Source organism: Sapajus apella, unplaced genomic scaffold, assembly GCF_009761245.1.
Source record: "Sapajus apella isolate SASKATOON/1434 unplaced genomic scaffold, GSC_monkey_1.0 scaffold30, whole genome shotgun sequence".
Taxonomy (NCBI): domain Eukaryota; kingdom Metazoa; phylum Chordata; class Mammalia; order Primates; family Cebidae; genus Sapajus; species Sapajus apella.
Genome location: NW_022436970.1, coordinates 21,447,521 through 21,462,567, shown reverse-complemented (window position 1 = coordinate 21,462,567; position 15,047 = coordinate 21,447,521).

Sequence of the window (15,047 nt, the reverse complement as noted above, 5' to 3'; positions counted from 1 at the left end):
AGGGAACTGTTTTCTGCAGCTACCCACATGGATCTGCATTGGTGGGGCGACTAGAGCTGCGATGGGAAGTCTGAGTGCTCGGAAGGGGTCTCCGGCCTGGAGAGTGGGTGCCTGGAGTGAGCTGGAGGGGCGGTGGGAGCACCCCTTCATCCTGGGCTCAGAGGATCAGGGGAAGAGGCCGGAGCAGCATGTGGAGTGGCTGCCCAGGTGGCTGAGGGGACAGGAGGAGGACAGCTGGGCTCAGGGGCCAGGAGTGCGAGGGGGCGGTGGCTGAGGGGGCGCCTGGGGCATAAAGGGATGGCTCTCACCGGGCAGGGGTGGCGGTGTGAGGCAGAGGACATAGACATTCCGTTTTGGGGAATACAGTTTCCTTCTTCCTACGCAGGACAGGAGTGTATTGCCTGCCCAGGCTGCCAAGCCTGGGCAGCCTCACAGCCGGGTCCCTTTCTGCAGGGCCTGGGGGCCGGATGGCAAGGCTGCAGGGTGGCTCCTCCCAACCTCTCTCCTTGGCCTGCAGAAAGTGTCTCCTCCTATGTCCTCCCGTGGCTGTCCCCCTGCTGGCCTCTGTGTCTCAATCTCCTCTTCTGAAAAGGGCACTCATCACGTCCTAGCAGATTCGCACCCCAGTGACCTCATGCAACCTTGATGCCCTCCTAAAAGACCCCGTCTCCACAGCAGTCACGTTGAGGGTGAGGGTCCCACGCTGCAGGTAAGGGGGAGATGCAGCTCAGCCTAGAGCAGGGACCCCCACCCTGGGAGGAGACTGGGGAGGGGCAGGTGCAGGGGGAGGGGCTGACAACTCAGACAGGGGCCTAATGGTTGATGCAGGGGAAACTGAGGCAAGGCATGCCTCCTCCCTGTCTTGGCCAAAGCTGGACCGGGCAGGTGTGAGCCTCAGGGCTTTCAATTGCCTGGGGAGGCTGCAGTGTGGTAAAGACCCAGGCAGAGGCCAGCACCCCGGTGCCTGCGAGGGACACATTTAGAAAGGGCAGGGGACAGAAGGGGTCCAGGCCATGGCTCCTCACAGGTGTGGAGCATGGGCTGGGCTTCGTCCCATCATCTTCACTGGTGGAGTGCTTTGTGGATAATGTGTGAGCCGAAGGCTGATTTGAAAGGTAGGGAGCCGAGAGCTGATTGTTCAGAGAGACACTGGTGGCTGAGCCAAGCAGGGAAGCCCAGTGGTCGCACCCACAGTCATGGTGGAGGGGCTTCGTGGCCCTGGCACCGCCGTAAGGAGAGTTGGCCTCAGGCTGGCCCAATGCAAGGACATTTGATTCTCAGACTAAAATGAGGGCTTGGGTACTCTGGGGAGAGGATATACCCTGGGGCCCCTCGCAGGGACCCAGTGTCCCCGGGAGCCAGGCATGGTCCTGGCTGTCCACGGCGCCAGCCCCGGTTCTGTCCCATCATCCCTGTCTGGATGGGATGCCTCTGCTCAGCTGACTGCCTGCATGTGGCCTACAGTGGCAGCACCAGCCTTGGGACCTACACGACCCTCAGCTCAGGCTGGGATCCCATAGGCTGAGTTTATCCCCATCCCAGGCCTGAGCTCCTAACAGGGGACGTGGCAGTCCCTGCTCACTTTCTTTTGCAGGCCAGCGGTGGGCCACAAGGGCCACTCATGCCTCAACGGGACCAGTCAGCTCCAGCCAACTGCTGGGGACCTGGGGCAGCACAGGCTCAGCTAAGGCCAGGTGGGAAGGGTGCCGACCTTCAGATGCCATTCCAGAGCCTGTGGGGAGGGTGGGCGGTGGGACACGGCAGTGAGTACCAAGCCCTCACGTGGGACAGACCGGAGGCCCATTCATGTCTTGGGAGTGACTCCCTGACTCTGGGTGTTCTTCACCTTTTACAATAATAGGAGTAATAGAAAAGTTCTGGGAAATGGCTCATGATGAGTGAAATGTAGGCGGATTCGACTTAAGGTTTTTCAAGTGCAAGTATTTTTTTAGATGAAAGCTTGACAGTTAGCCCACCTATAAACACTGTGAATTTAACTAAAGCTGGAAATATTTCTGGTTTTGGGAAGGATACATATCTTCTAATTTTGGCCACCATTTGGAAATATTTCAGAAGCCCAATAACAGACACCCTACACTTTTCCATATTTTGATCAACAAATACCAAATGCTGTCTGTGTCCTGGGAAGCAGCCACATGTGGTCAATAAAACACTGTCTTCAACGTAGCACCTATGCTTCCTGGGACACTCTTTCCTTGGGCCTTTGCTCAGCTCGTTGCCTCACTTCCTCTGGGTCTCACGGGTCTCAGCCCCAGTGCCCCTTCCCAGAGGGCAGGGACAGCTGCCCTGGCTGCTTGACTGGAATGCTCCCTCATCAAGCTCTATCCACTTGTCTGCTCTTTTTCTTTCTGGTACTGCTATGTGTCATTCATACACACACACAGACATGCACACACACACACACACACACAGACACACACACACAGACACACGCACACACACACAGACATGCACACACAGACACACGCACACAGAGAGACACACATGCACACACACACAGACATGCACACACACACACGCACACAGAGAGACACACACAGACACACGCGCACACACACACAGACACACACACACACGTAGTTTATTATTTGTCTCCCACACCAGAATGTAAATGCTCTGAAGGCAGATACTGTCTTGGCCACTGCTTTTTTTCATTACCTAGAAACAAATATCCACACCGCCGTGGTGGCACAAGGTGATGACCATGGAGGTTTGCTCACCATCATTATCACCATCATGGCCATCACCACCAATCAGCTGAGTGGGTTTGCTGACCTAGGCTGGCCAGATCCAGGAACCACTCACGCATCTGCAGTCAGCTGCAGATCAGCGACGGGGCGTTTCTGATCTTGGCTGAGCTTTCGCACGTGCCTGGGGCTCGGCTGGGGCAACTGCTGCTTTCTGGGTCTCACTCTTCAGCAGGACCCTGGAGATGAAGGCAGAGAGCCCAGACTGAGAGTGGAGATGTGCCAGGCAGAGACAGCACCTGGTTCCACCCACCCCATTCTGTTGGCCAAAGTAATTCCCAAAGCCAGCCCAGCAGGGAAATAGATTCTACCTCTTGACAGGATGGTCTGCCAGCAGCATTGCAAAAAATGTAAATATAGGGAAGGCTAAGGATTTGAAGGTATTTTTGCAATAAATCCACCACAAATAATGTGCTGAGTGCAACAGTAGAAGTGTGCATACTACCCTGGAGAACAGAGGAGACAGACTTCGCCAAACCTTAGGGTGCAGGGAAGGCTTCCGGGGAAAGCGCATGTGTGTCTATCAGTGTAAATTTATAACAAAAAAGATGAACTCCTAAAGCAATTAGTGGGCAAAACAAAGCTAACTAAATTCTGCTAAAATCTCCCTTCTTTGATATATATAAGGACTTTCATAGGGAGAGCTCTGGACATATTTGGTTGGCCTTGTTCTGAATTTCTATAATTTCTTCTCTTTTCATGCAAGATTTTATCTCTATAAAGCCTGGGGAATCAAACATTTTCTACAAACAGTAAGTCCTGTGACATAGACTAAGCTCATGTATTTTGATTAGACTTAGGGCTCAAAAGTGGTATCTTTATTTTTTTGAGATTAGCAGGTTTCTTTGAATATGCTTGCCCTTTTATATTCTCTAAACTGTCTTCTGAATGACCACATTTTCTTGAGACAGGGATTCTTCCCAGGACAAGGCTGAGGTTCTGATGACATCATCATTATTATTGTTATTACCATTATCGCTATCACCATCATGATCACCGCCATTATCATCCTCAGCAGCATCATTACCACCACGTTCATCATCGTCACATCACCATTCTCATCACTGTTTACCATGATAATCATTACCATCACTATCATCACCATTGCCACCATTACCATCACCACCATCTTCACCATCATCACCATCACCATCATCATGATGATCACCGTTATTACCATAATAATAATAATGGTAATTATTACCATCCTCATCACCATCACCATCATCACCATCACCATCATCATCTCCACCATCTTCCCATCATCACCATCATCACCATCACCATCATCATCTCCACCATCTTCCCATCATCACCATCATCACTATCACCATCATCATCTCCACCATCTTCCTACCATCACCATCATCACCATCACCATCATCATCTCCACCATCTTCCCATCATCACCATCATCACCATCACCATCATCATCTTCACTATCTTCCCTATCATCACCATCATCACTATCATCACTATCACCATCATCATCTCCACCATCTTCCCTATCATCACCGTCATCACCTCACCATTATCACCACCACCTTCACCATTATTACCTTCATCACCATCATCACTGTCACCATGATCGTTATCACCATCATCATCACCACCATTATCATGATAATCATCATCAGCATCATCATTACCACCATCTTCACCATCATCACCATCACTGCCATCATCATCACTGTTATTACCATAATAACCATCACCATCATCTTCACTGTTACCATCACCACCATCTACACCATCAACCATCATCATAATCACCCTCACATCATCACCATCAGTCACCATCACTGTCACCATTATTGCCATGATCATGATTATCATTACCATCACCATCATCACCATCATCCCACTTTCATCATCACCATCATCACCATCACCATTATCACCATTACCATCATCATCATTACCGCCATCTTCACCATCATTATTGCTGGTGTCCTGGCAATATTTTCTTAGCAACATAATTGCAAGCTGTCCTTGCAGAAAAACGAAAAATATGAGCTGAATGTTAGTACAAATGAGAAGGTCTCTTCATGAGTTATGTGTTAATTCAAAAGATATTTAGTGAATACCTACACAAATAGATATATGGCAACAAGTTAACATTTTAAAAATGAGAGTCCTGATTTAGATTTGAAGGAAAGGGGCCAGGGAATTGTTACCTCAAGTAATATTAAAGCCGAGGTCTGAAGGAGAAGTAGAAGTTTGCCAGGGGAATGGTCAGGGGAAGGACATTTCAATCTTTCTTCTTATTACCATTATCCTCGTATGTAAATCACACTATGCTAAAATTAATTAGAAATATAGACCAGAAGGTTTATGGAGAAGGTGAGATTGAAAATAAAGATTCCTGTGTGATTAGACTCATGCTTAAGTAATGAAAATGTGTGAACTCTCTAAAAAAAAAATAAAGATGAAAAAGAAGTCAAAGTATCAATAGGTGATCATGCTCCTATAGGAGTAAGGGAAGAGGAAATGTAGTTAGTTATGAGTTCAAACATGGAGCAGCCAGGCCTCAATAAAAGCTGAAGTTAAATCAAAGTTAACACGAATCCAGATGAGGCCATTGTGCTTTGAAAGAGCCTGTCTCTGCTGATGTGGGAGGACAGTTTCCAGGGAGTGGTGGACAGAATTCAGATTGCCACGTGCACCTATCACAGCACCAGACATCATGGGATATCTACCACTCAGCTGCTCTTGCACCTCAGGGAAGTCCACAGAAGCCAGGCCCTTTGCTGGACACCTGCTGGGTTTGTGATTAACCAAAATAACAAGCCCCTTTCTGGAACGTCTGATGGAGAACCAGAAGTTAAATTTGCACTATTAATAGAAAGAATTTAGCAGCCACTGTAAATCAGTTATGTAATTTTAAAATGGTTTCTTGAAAGAAAATTGTCATTGGGGATTTCCAGACTATTTCTTCTATAATAGTACTGCTTTAGAAAATGATGAGGAAGCTTCTGTTAAATGTAAGATTGCAGAGGAGAAAAAACAGTGAACTCTTCAGTTGTGATGAACTTATAATGTCACTGAAATATTTTCTTAGCAGCATAATTGCAAGGCAAATAAGTTATGATAATATAAGATGCCTGGCATTGATAAGGCTGTTTATTATCTTTAGATACATTTTAGATTATATAACCACGAGTTGATTTGTTGGAAATGCTTCCTGAGGACAGGGCCATGTTTATTTGTCCAATACCTTCCACGATGTCTGGCATTTTGATGAATGATGGAGGGAAGGAAGGTGGCAAAGGAGGGAGGGAAAGAAAAGGCAGGGAAGGAATTCTGACAGAGTCTCCAGGATGCTTAAAATTCATTTTAATGCGCTGTACTGCGTCACTTCCTTCTGAAGACATGGAAACAACTGGCAAATGAGAGCACTTCGGTGACCTTTCAGGGAATGGGAAAACTGAGGAAGTGCCAAAAAGTAGACAAATGTTGCTCTAGTTTTAAAAGTAATAAGATGGTAGTTTCACAGCCTATATACCGGTTTGCTTGAGCAGTCTTCTGGAAGACGTTATTAAAGAAATGGTCTGAGAGCACCTGGGAGGGAAAGCAATTCTCCAAAAACAATGACAGCGGGCCTCGCCATCGTTTCTCAGCCTGGCACTCACGCAGAATTGGTATTCTGAAAATAAACTTTGAATAAATAAAAACTATTAAAACAGGTGCTGTTAGTCTAACTGTATTTCCTCCTTTAAAAGATTTAAAAGCATAGAAAGTGAAAAAATTAAAAGAGAGATTTTGTATCTGGGCTGAGCAAGGTATTTGGCAATCTGTCCTTGCAGAAAAATGAAAAATATGAGCTGGATGTTAGTACAGATGAGAAGGTCTCTTCATGAGTTATGTGTTAATTCAAATGACTTTTAATGAATACCTACACAAATAGATATATAGCAACAAATTAACATTTAAAAATGAGTGTCCTGATTTAGATTTGAAGGAAAGGGGTCAGGGAATTGTTACCTCAAGTAGTATTGAAGCTGAGGTCTGAAGAAGAAGTTTGCCAGGGGAATGGTCAGGGGAAGGACATTTCAAAGGAAGAAAGCTGGCTTAGTAGGGAAAATGAGAGTAGCAGTGTAGGTGATGAATGGTGAGAAAGGATCATAATGGTTCAAAATTGCACTAGAGTACTGTGTGGCAGCCAGAAATGCAGGATGTATGGGTTATATTAGGGCCAGGACTTCTATTCTTAATACTAAGTGAAAACATAATACATGGAAGGTTTTTCCAAGCAGGTTATGACATTATCTAAACTCTTTTTCTCAAAGTCCATCATGGCTGTTGGGTGGAGACCGGATTGGAAGGGGAAATATCTTATAGTTTGGGGGCAAGATGGTGACTTTGTCTAAAAGGCTGATGGAAAGAAGGTAAAAAGTGGTCAATATCAATATATATTTAGGGGGTAGAAGTGGAAAGATTTTGTCATGTCTTAGACAGTGTGGGGACAGGACTGAAGACAAAGGCTGGCTTCCAGATTTCTGGGAGGCATGATGAAGGGGGCATCTCCTGAGTGGGGAATCATGGAAGGAGGAGCAGACACCTGGATGACCATGAAAAGTCAGATTTGAGGTAAAATGCAGAGGAGGTAAGTGGACGATGCTAATTACATGGGGCTGTCAGGGGGCCTGTGTTCTTTAGCATTCCTCTCAGTGACTGCCATGAGGACACGGGAGCCTGATTTTTACATGACAAATGCTGAAAGGTATGAAAAAGATCTTAGTGCCACTCAGTTCAATACCAAAACACCATATTGTTATGACTTTTCTTTGATGGCATTTTTGATATAATGGACACCAAAAGTATGTAAATTCACACTTCTTATATCTCTCCAAAAGCCAACTAGTCGTCAATTCTTGTTGATTCTTCCTCTAAAATGTTTCTCAAGGGAGTCTTCCACCACTATGTTAACTTAATCCTGTTCCATATTGCCTTCAGAAAATTTAAATCCTCCCAAATGAATTTCCTGCATCCATCATCTCTTACCTCCATCTACCCATCACAAAGCTTATAGTTAGCTTTCTAAATGAAATCCAGAACTACCATTTCACTCTTTGGACAGTATTAAAACTCAGATATTTTTCTGGTTGGCATTGGCTGTGCTGAATTATCAGTTGTCAGCTGTGCCTCAATCTCTTCCAGAGTCCCCTGTGCCCTGCAGAGGAGAAGCCTGCAGCTACTCTGACCAGCATTCCTTCTCCTGCAGGGTTCCAGGTTAAAGACTGCCAGGAGGCACTGTTGGGAGGTTTGAAAGGTGGAGGATAAGGAGAACTGTTGCTCTGCAATAGAATTGCTGACAGAAACAAGGGTGGAACGTGCATTCTTGAGCATCATTTACTCAGTGCTGTCTACAGCTGTGCTGGGGAAAGAGCACCTGCTGAGATGTCTGAGAGCTTTGGTGGCATTGAATATCCTGTAAATTATCTGCTTGAGCAGTTGGGTTCCATCCTTCACCCTCCAGCCTTCCAAGAGGCTGTGGAAGCCTTCAATGATTTCCTGCATTAAACCGAGAATACCTAGATTGGCTTCTGTTTTTCCTGAAGCAGTCACCCTTCACATGACCCCAACCTGATCATTCTAAACGCAACTCTCTTCATACGGTCCTTTATCTCATCCCCAGTACCATAGCTTCCAGTCACAATCAATCATGGGCTTTCCCTGGAGAGATTTTCCCACTCCCTGGAGGGGCTTAATGACCAGATCAGTGCCTGGCATCAGGAGAACAGCCAGTGGAAGTATGTTAATGAAATAAGTATGTGCATGAATCTTTATACCTTTGCCTCTTTTGTGTCCTCTGCCTCAGTTGTCTATCTTTCAATCCTATTGTGCAAAGGCCTGCCCATGAGTTATCTGTTAATTCAAAAGATACTTATGAATACATACACAAATAAATGTATCACTATCCAGTTCAAATTTCCTAAGAACACTTTCCCACATTTTCCATGCAGATGTAATTGCCAGGTCTTTTGTGTTTCCATAGAAATTTGTACACACAGGGCCAGCCCCATGATTTGTAAGGCACAGTGCAAAATGAAAATGGAGGGAGGCTCTTTGTTAAAGAAGGAAGATGAAAGATGTCATTAGAGGCACAGGTGACACAGAAAGCTTTTGCCTTTCTTCTGGGTCTCTCTCTGTCTCTCTCTGCTGTCATAGTGATTTTTAATTGCTATACAGCATCATTCTCCTTCAGGTCCAGGCATGCCTGTGGGGCTGGCACAGACCTTAATGGGCACAGGGGGCCACCCATGACCTGACACAGATGCCTTCCATCCTAGGCTGGTCTGTGGAGCTTTGGCTGGGCAAGAGGTACAGCCTGGTGTTCTCCCTCCCATGTAGCTGTGACCCCATCCCACATGAATGGGTGACTCCAAGGGCATTGCTACCTTTACACCAGGACTGCATGTAAGCCCCATCAAAGCTCCAAGCCCCAGACACAAGCTCCACTATTCCATTGGATTTCACTTACAAAACACAAATTAAAGATAAAATCATTATGAATTTCAAGATGGCACTCACAGAGCATTATAACCCAAGCACAGGTCCCTGGTTAAATGCCCCAGAAGCCAGTTCTGGGTACAGCCTGCCTGATGATCAGAGCCAAGAGCATGGACCCTGGAATCCACCTGTCTGGGTTTGATGTCAGCTTGGCTGCTTTCTTCCTGTGTGACCTTGGGGAGTTGCCAATCTTCCTGAAGCTTTTGCTTCCCCGTCTGCAGGATGAGGGAATAACTGTGCTTACCACCCAGGGCTGTTGTTCCCATTAAATAAAACAATATGTGTGCAATCCAGCTCCCAGCACACAGCACGTATCCAATAAATGTTTGCCAATATGACTGTAGTATTCATCCCATGAGATTGGGATGAATCCCAAAGATTGGAATGACAGCATTCCATGGGAACATTTGTCTTGGCTTTGACTGTCCCTGAGCCTCTCATATCTGCAGGGCCCCTCAAGGTCACAGAATCTTGTTCTTTTCTGCTCTTTCCTGCCATGGGCCATGGGGTGCAATGGTGGGCAGGGCGTCCACTCTTACTCTGCCCAAGGCGCTGAGGCTCAGCTGCTCCAGAGGCATCACTTGCTGCATCCTAGCTGTGATCCATAATGAGGGGAGTATGTCTCCCCAACTCTGTCACTGGTAAATCTCAACAAGGGTCCCAGTGTTCCCACAGTGTCCCCTACAGTTTGCTGTGAGAATAGGTTGTTCAGCTTCTTCCCAGGGCCCCCCTTTTCCCTGACATGAGTCTTTAGGGACCAGTGGGCATGATGATATTAGGTACTTTGTTTCACTGGCCAGAAACTCTCTTTCCCCACCCATTCTTCATGTATGCCCAGACATACTTGTAAGAAAACATTTTAGGCCGGGCGCGGTGGCTCAAGCCTGTAATCCCAGCACTGTGGGAGGCCGAGGCGGGTGGATCACGAGGTCAAGAGATCAAGACCATCCTGGTTAACATGGTGAAACTCCGTCTCTACTAAAAATACAAAAAAAATAGCTGGGCATGGTGGTGCGTGCCTGTAATCCCAGCTACTCAGGAGGCTGAGGCAGGAGAATTGCCTGAACCCGGCAGGCGGAGGTTGTGGTGAGCCGAGATCGCGCCATTGCACTCCAGCCTGGGTAACAAGAGGGAAACTCCGTCTCAAAAAAAAAAAAAAAAAAAAAAAAAGAAAACATTTTAAATGGCCCATTTTCAAGGCATGATAAATCTAAGTACTGGTAGTCAGCCTGCAAATGTAACAAACCACACGGCCCATGCACCTAGAAGGTCATGATAAGTTAACAGAATCTAGAGGTGGGGCCAGCCCATAAAAGGGAAGAAAGTTTTGTTTTTGAGAAATTGAAACTTAAGCAGGGAAGGGGATGGGTTATAATGTTATAAGGAGATAATGGATCTTAGGCAATGTCTGGGAATATTGTAACCCCTCAGTACTTGACCAATGGGGAACTGGGGGAAGAACTTGAGTCCTAGGAAATAAATTACCTGCTATAACTGCCCCGGCTGTGTCTGCCTACCAGACACAAACTGAACCTCAGTGTAGCTTCAGGTCTTCATCACATACATAGATGACTTGTGGTTCTCTCATCTGCCACACAGTGTGTTCTGGAGATTGGAGATGTGTGATTAGTGAGTCCCTCCTGACTGGCCACCACATGTTCTATGCAAACTAATCTGTGCTTAGGGCCCTACACAGCCCCCGGTGCGAAGTTAGAATCCAACTGACGAACTTATTTTCAAGTCAGGAGCCTGAATCCCGAATCCTGAATCCTGGTCCACCATCAGCTCAAGGCTCCCCGGAGATACGACCAGGGGAGCTCAGACACACAATCATTCATCCTGGCTAGCACATTCACTTCCAACCTGTTAAGCTGATCTGATGTGTGTGTGACCTTCACCAATATTCTTTTATATCTTAAAGCCCATGTCTCCATACCTCTGATCCAGCTCCAAACTAGGCAGCTCATCTTCACTGCTCCTGGCCCTTCACTGGCTCATTTGAAGAACATCTCTGCAGCCTGCAAGCTCTCCTCATCTATTTCATAAGTGTCACCTTACTGCTCTAAAGTGGAGGAGAAAAGAGAGAAAATCAAGTGAAGGAAGAAAGATTGATCTCTCTTACTCCTCACACCAGAAGTTCCACTCCCATGGAGGGAGAACACACTGCCTTGGCTTCATGATCTATGTATCTGTCATGGCGCCTTCCTAAAGGGCAGATGACGCTCCCAGCAAATGCAAATTAATTAAGACAGATTGTTTTACCAATCAGCATATCTAGAATTTCCCATCTTCTAATGTCATGGATTATGTGCCTTACTGTGGACATGCTAAAACTGGAGCAACGGCATGGACATTTGATGGCGTTCTCCACTCTGCTCTGTGCTCTTACCCTCATTGTCACAGGACCTCTGGGGGTACGTCTGCCGAATATTTTTTTAACTTTGCTTTATAGTTTGGAAACACAGAGGCACAGAAAAGTTGTGCTTTGCAGACACAGCCTTTATGATGGACTGGAGCTGGGCTAGCGAGGCCCCAAGTTCCCTTCCTCCACTGCTCTTTCTACTTTAAACTGCAAACGCGTAATTTTCCCTGGAATTCCTGGGTGAACTCAGCAGGCTCTTGTTGGTGTCCCAGGGACTTACGGACCACACAGCACACGAGGTTTGGTGGTGAAGGACGACGCATGGTGTCCCATACACAGGAAATGCGCACGTTGATGTTGCATGTCCTGTTTAGCATTTCTTAATGTTCACCTCTCCCATGTGAATGTGCTCGCATAGGAATCCTTCGCTCACAGAGAAGTAAACACAGTGCTCGCTGTACAGTGATGTTGAGTAAATGCTATCAGATGATGTGTGTGATTCTTCTAAGTGCGTCCTTGGGAGGCATTCACCTAAACACAATATAATATAACCAAAAAGTAAAGTTTAGATCAAATGATTATTATAGGCCCTCTGTTCTTTGTATGAAAACTATGCGTTCTTCTCTCATATTCTCAGAAGTTGCTTGAATTTTTTTTCTGTATTAAAATGATTTAGAGCCATGTTAGCTGTGAGTGTTCTTGCTAATGCATGAAAGAGCTCTCTGACATGGGGTTAAAAGGGGTACAGAAGGGCCTCATCCTATGCAGAGGTTGGAGTTAAGAACCCACAGCTGGTTTCTCATGATGGGTAGTTGACCTGGGAAGCAAACCTGTGTCCTTGGGGGTTCATTCAAACTCTTTCCCTTTTGAAAAACAATTCTTTTACAGGTTTGTGTTGGCAGCAACACCCAAACCCTGCAGGTGATTGAAAAAAAAAAGTGGGAATTTCCAGTAACCTAGAATGTGGAAAGTGATATAATATCCATCAAGCATTCAATGGACTTGCCTTCCCTCTCCAAATGAGGTAAACCAAAGAAAGCTTCACGTGGGGAAACGCTATTGAGATACATCACCACCGAAGAGGTGTACATGTGCTTCCTGGAGCGCAGCTGCTGTCCCCGGCATGCAGACTGGGAGCCTCTGTGCTCCTCTGGGTGCTGCATTTCTACTTTATGCAGAGGGGCTTCTTGTTTATTGGGAAAATGGCCCCTCGCCATTTCCAAGTGCTGGGAACACCATCTGGGGTTACTCGGTGAACAGACCCTCTGGTCCTACCCAACGTCACCCAGCCAGCAAGAGTCTGATTATAGATCTGTGTGCCTGTTGGTGCATCTCACTCCCATGTTTACTTTGAAGACATGTTGTGGTGCTGAATGCCAGCCTGTCTAATGAATTACTCTTGTCCAGGCAGCCTGGCCTCATTTTAGATTTAGTAACACTATTCTTTTAAATAAATTGGTAGACAAAAAATCAATGTGTAGCTCATGATGTGTGTTATGTCTCCAGCTAATGAACTATTAGACTCTTGGACTGTGACTCCCAAAGTGAGGCAGCCTCTGCTGTCCTCGCTACCCTGCTATGCAAAATTTTATTTTTAAAAATTATGTTCAGAAACAGAGAGGGAGGCTGTGACCAGTGCTTGGAAACAATTGAAGCCGGTTGATCAGAGGTTGAGGGAGGAAAGCCCGTCCGTGGCACCAACAGCTGCCTTGCTGTGTCTTTCTTTCTCCACTACATACTTGTGGAGCTTTTCTTTTTTCTATGTCTTTTCTCCTCCCCTTCCTCCTTCCTCTCTCTTACTCTTTCTTTTTTAGTTTGCACTAGTGTCAACCTTTTATTCTGATGTCATTTTATTTTTTATTTCAATTTATTTTCCTTTAATGTTACATATGTTTATTTTCTAAAAAACTAGAAAAGGCAAGCACAAATAAACAAACAAAATCTAGTCCGAAGCCCCATAGTGAAGAGATAACCGCTGTTAACATTTTGGAAAAAGATCCAAATAATTTATTATATATGAGATGATCTATAATATAATTGGATATAATATACTATGTTTCCAGAAACAAATGAGTGATTTTGCATACTGTTTTATAAATGGTTTATTTAATTTACTACATGAATAGCTTTTGTGCTTATAAGCACCATTTTAATGGCTCAAAGCAATCCATTTTGTGGATGTACTATTTACTTCAACAATTTTGTTTGGGCTTATCGATTATTTTATATATATATTTAAAATTAATATAAACAAATCTCTGAGAAGTATATTTTGTTCTTTGGAACATATCCTGGATAGGAAATTGTCACTCTTTTTAAAGATGATTGCTACCACTTGTCAAATGACCACCCGGAAAGGCTGATTCAATAGCACAGTGTGACAGGGACCATTTTCCTGTACCCATGCTAAATGTCTCCCTACACAGTTTAATTCATTTCCTTTTTGCTGTTATTATTTTTAATTGATGAACAGTAATTGTACATATTTATGAGGTATAGTGTGATACTTGAGTACATGTGCAATGATCAAATCAGAGTAATTAGCATATCCATCACCTCAAACATTTATCAAGTCTTTGTGTTTGGAACAGTCGAAATCTGCTCTTCTAATTAAAAATATACCATACATTGTTGTTCAGTTACAACATAAATTGTTGTAAGCCTCCCTGTAGTGCTGTAGAACCCTGGAACTTATTCCTCATATCTGGCTGTAATTTTGTATCCATTAACCAACCTCTGGCTATCCCCCCTCCCCTGCCCTCCTAGTGACCACTGTTTTACTCTCTGCTTCTATGAGATCAACGTTTATAGCTTCCACGTATGAATGAGACTATGTGGTGTCTATCTTGTTGTGCTTGGCTTATTTCACTTAACACAATATCCTCCAAACCCATTTATGCTGCCACAAATGACAGAATTTCTTTATTTTAATGGCTAAATAGTATTCCACTGTGTATATATATCACATTTTCTTTAGCCATTCTTTTCTTTAGGCACAGTTCTGTTTATTTCATACTTTGCCTATTGTGCATAGTGTTGCAATAAACACGGGAGTGCAGATAATCTCCTGGACAGACTGATTTCATTTCCTTTGGATATGTATCAGGTAGCAGGATTGCTAGATAATAGAGTGGTTCTAGTTCTAGTTTTTTTTTTGAGAAAACTCTATATTTTTTTCATAATGGTTAAACTAGTTTACATTTCCACCAACAGCGTATAAGAGTTCTCCTTTCTCCACATCCTAGCCAATATTTGTATTTTTATTATAATAGCCATTCTAACTGGGATGAGATAATATCTCACTTTGATTTTGTTTTGCTTTTCCCTGATGATTAATGCTATTGAGCATATTTTCATATACTCATTGGACATTTGCATGTCTTCTTTTGAGAATATTCAATTTG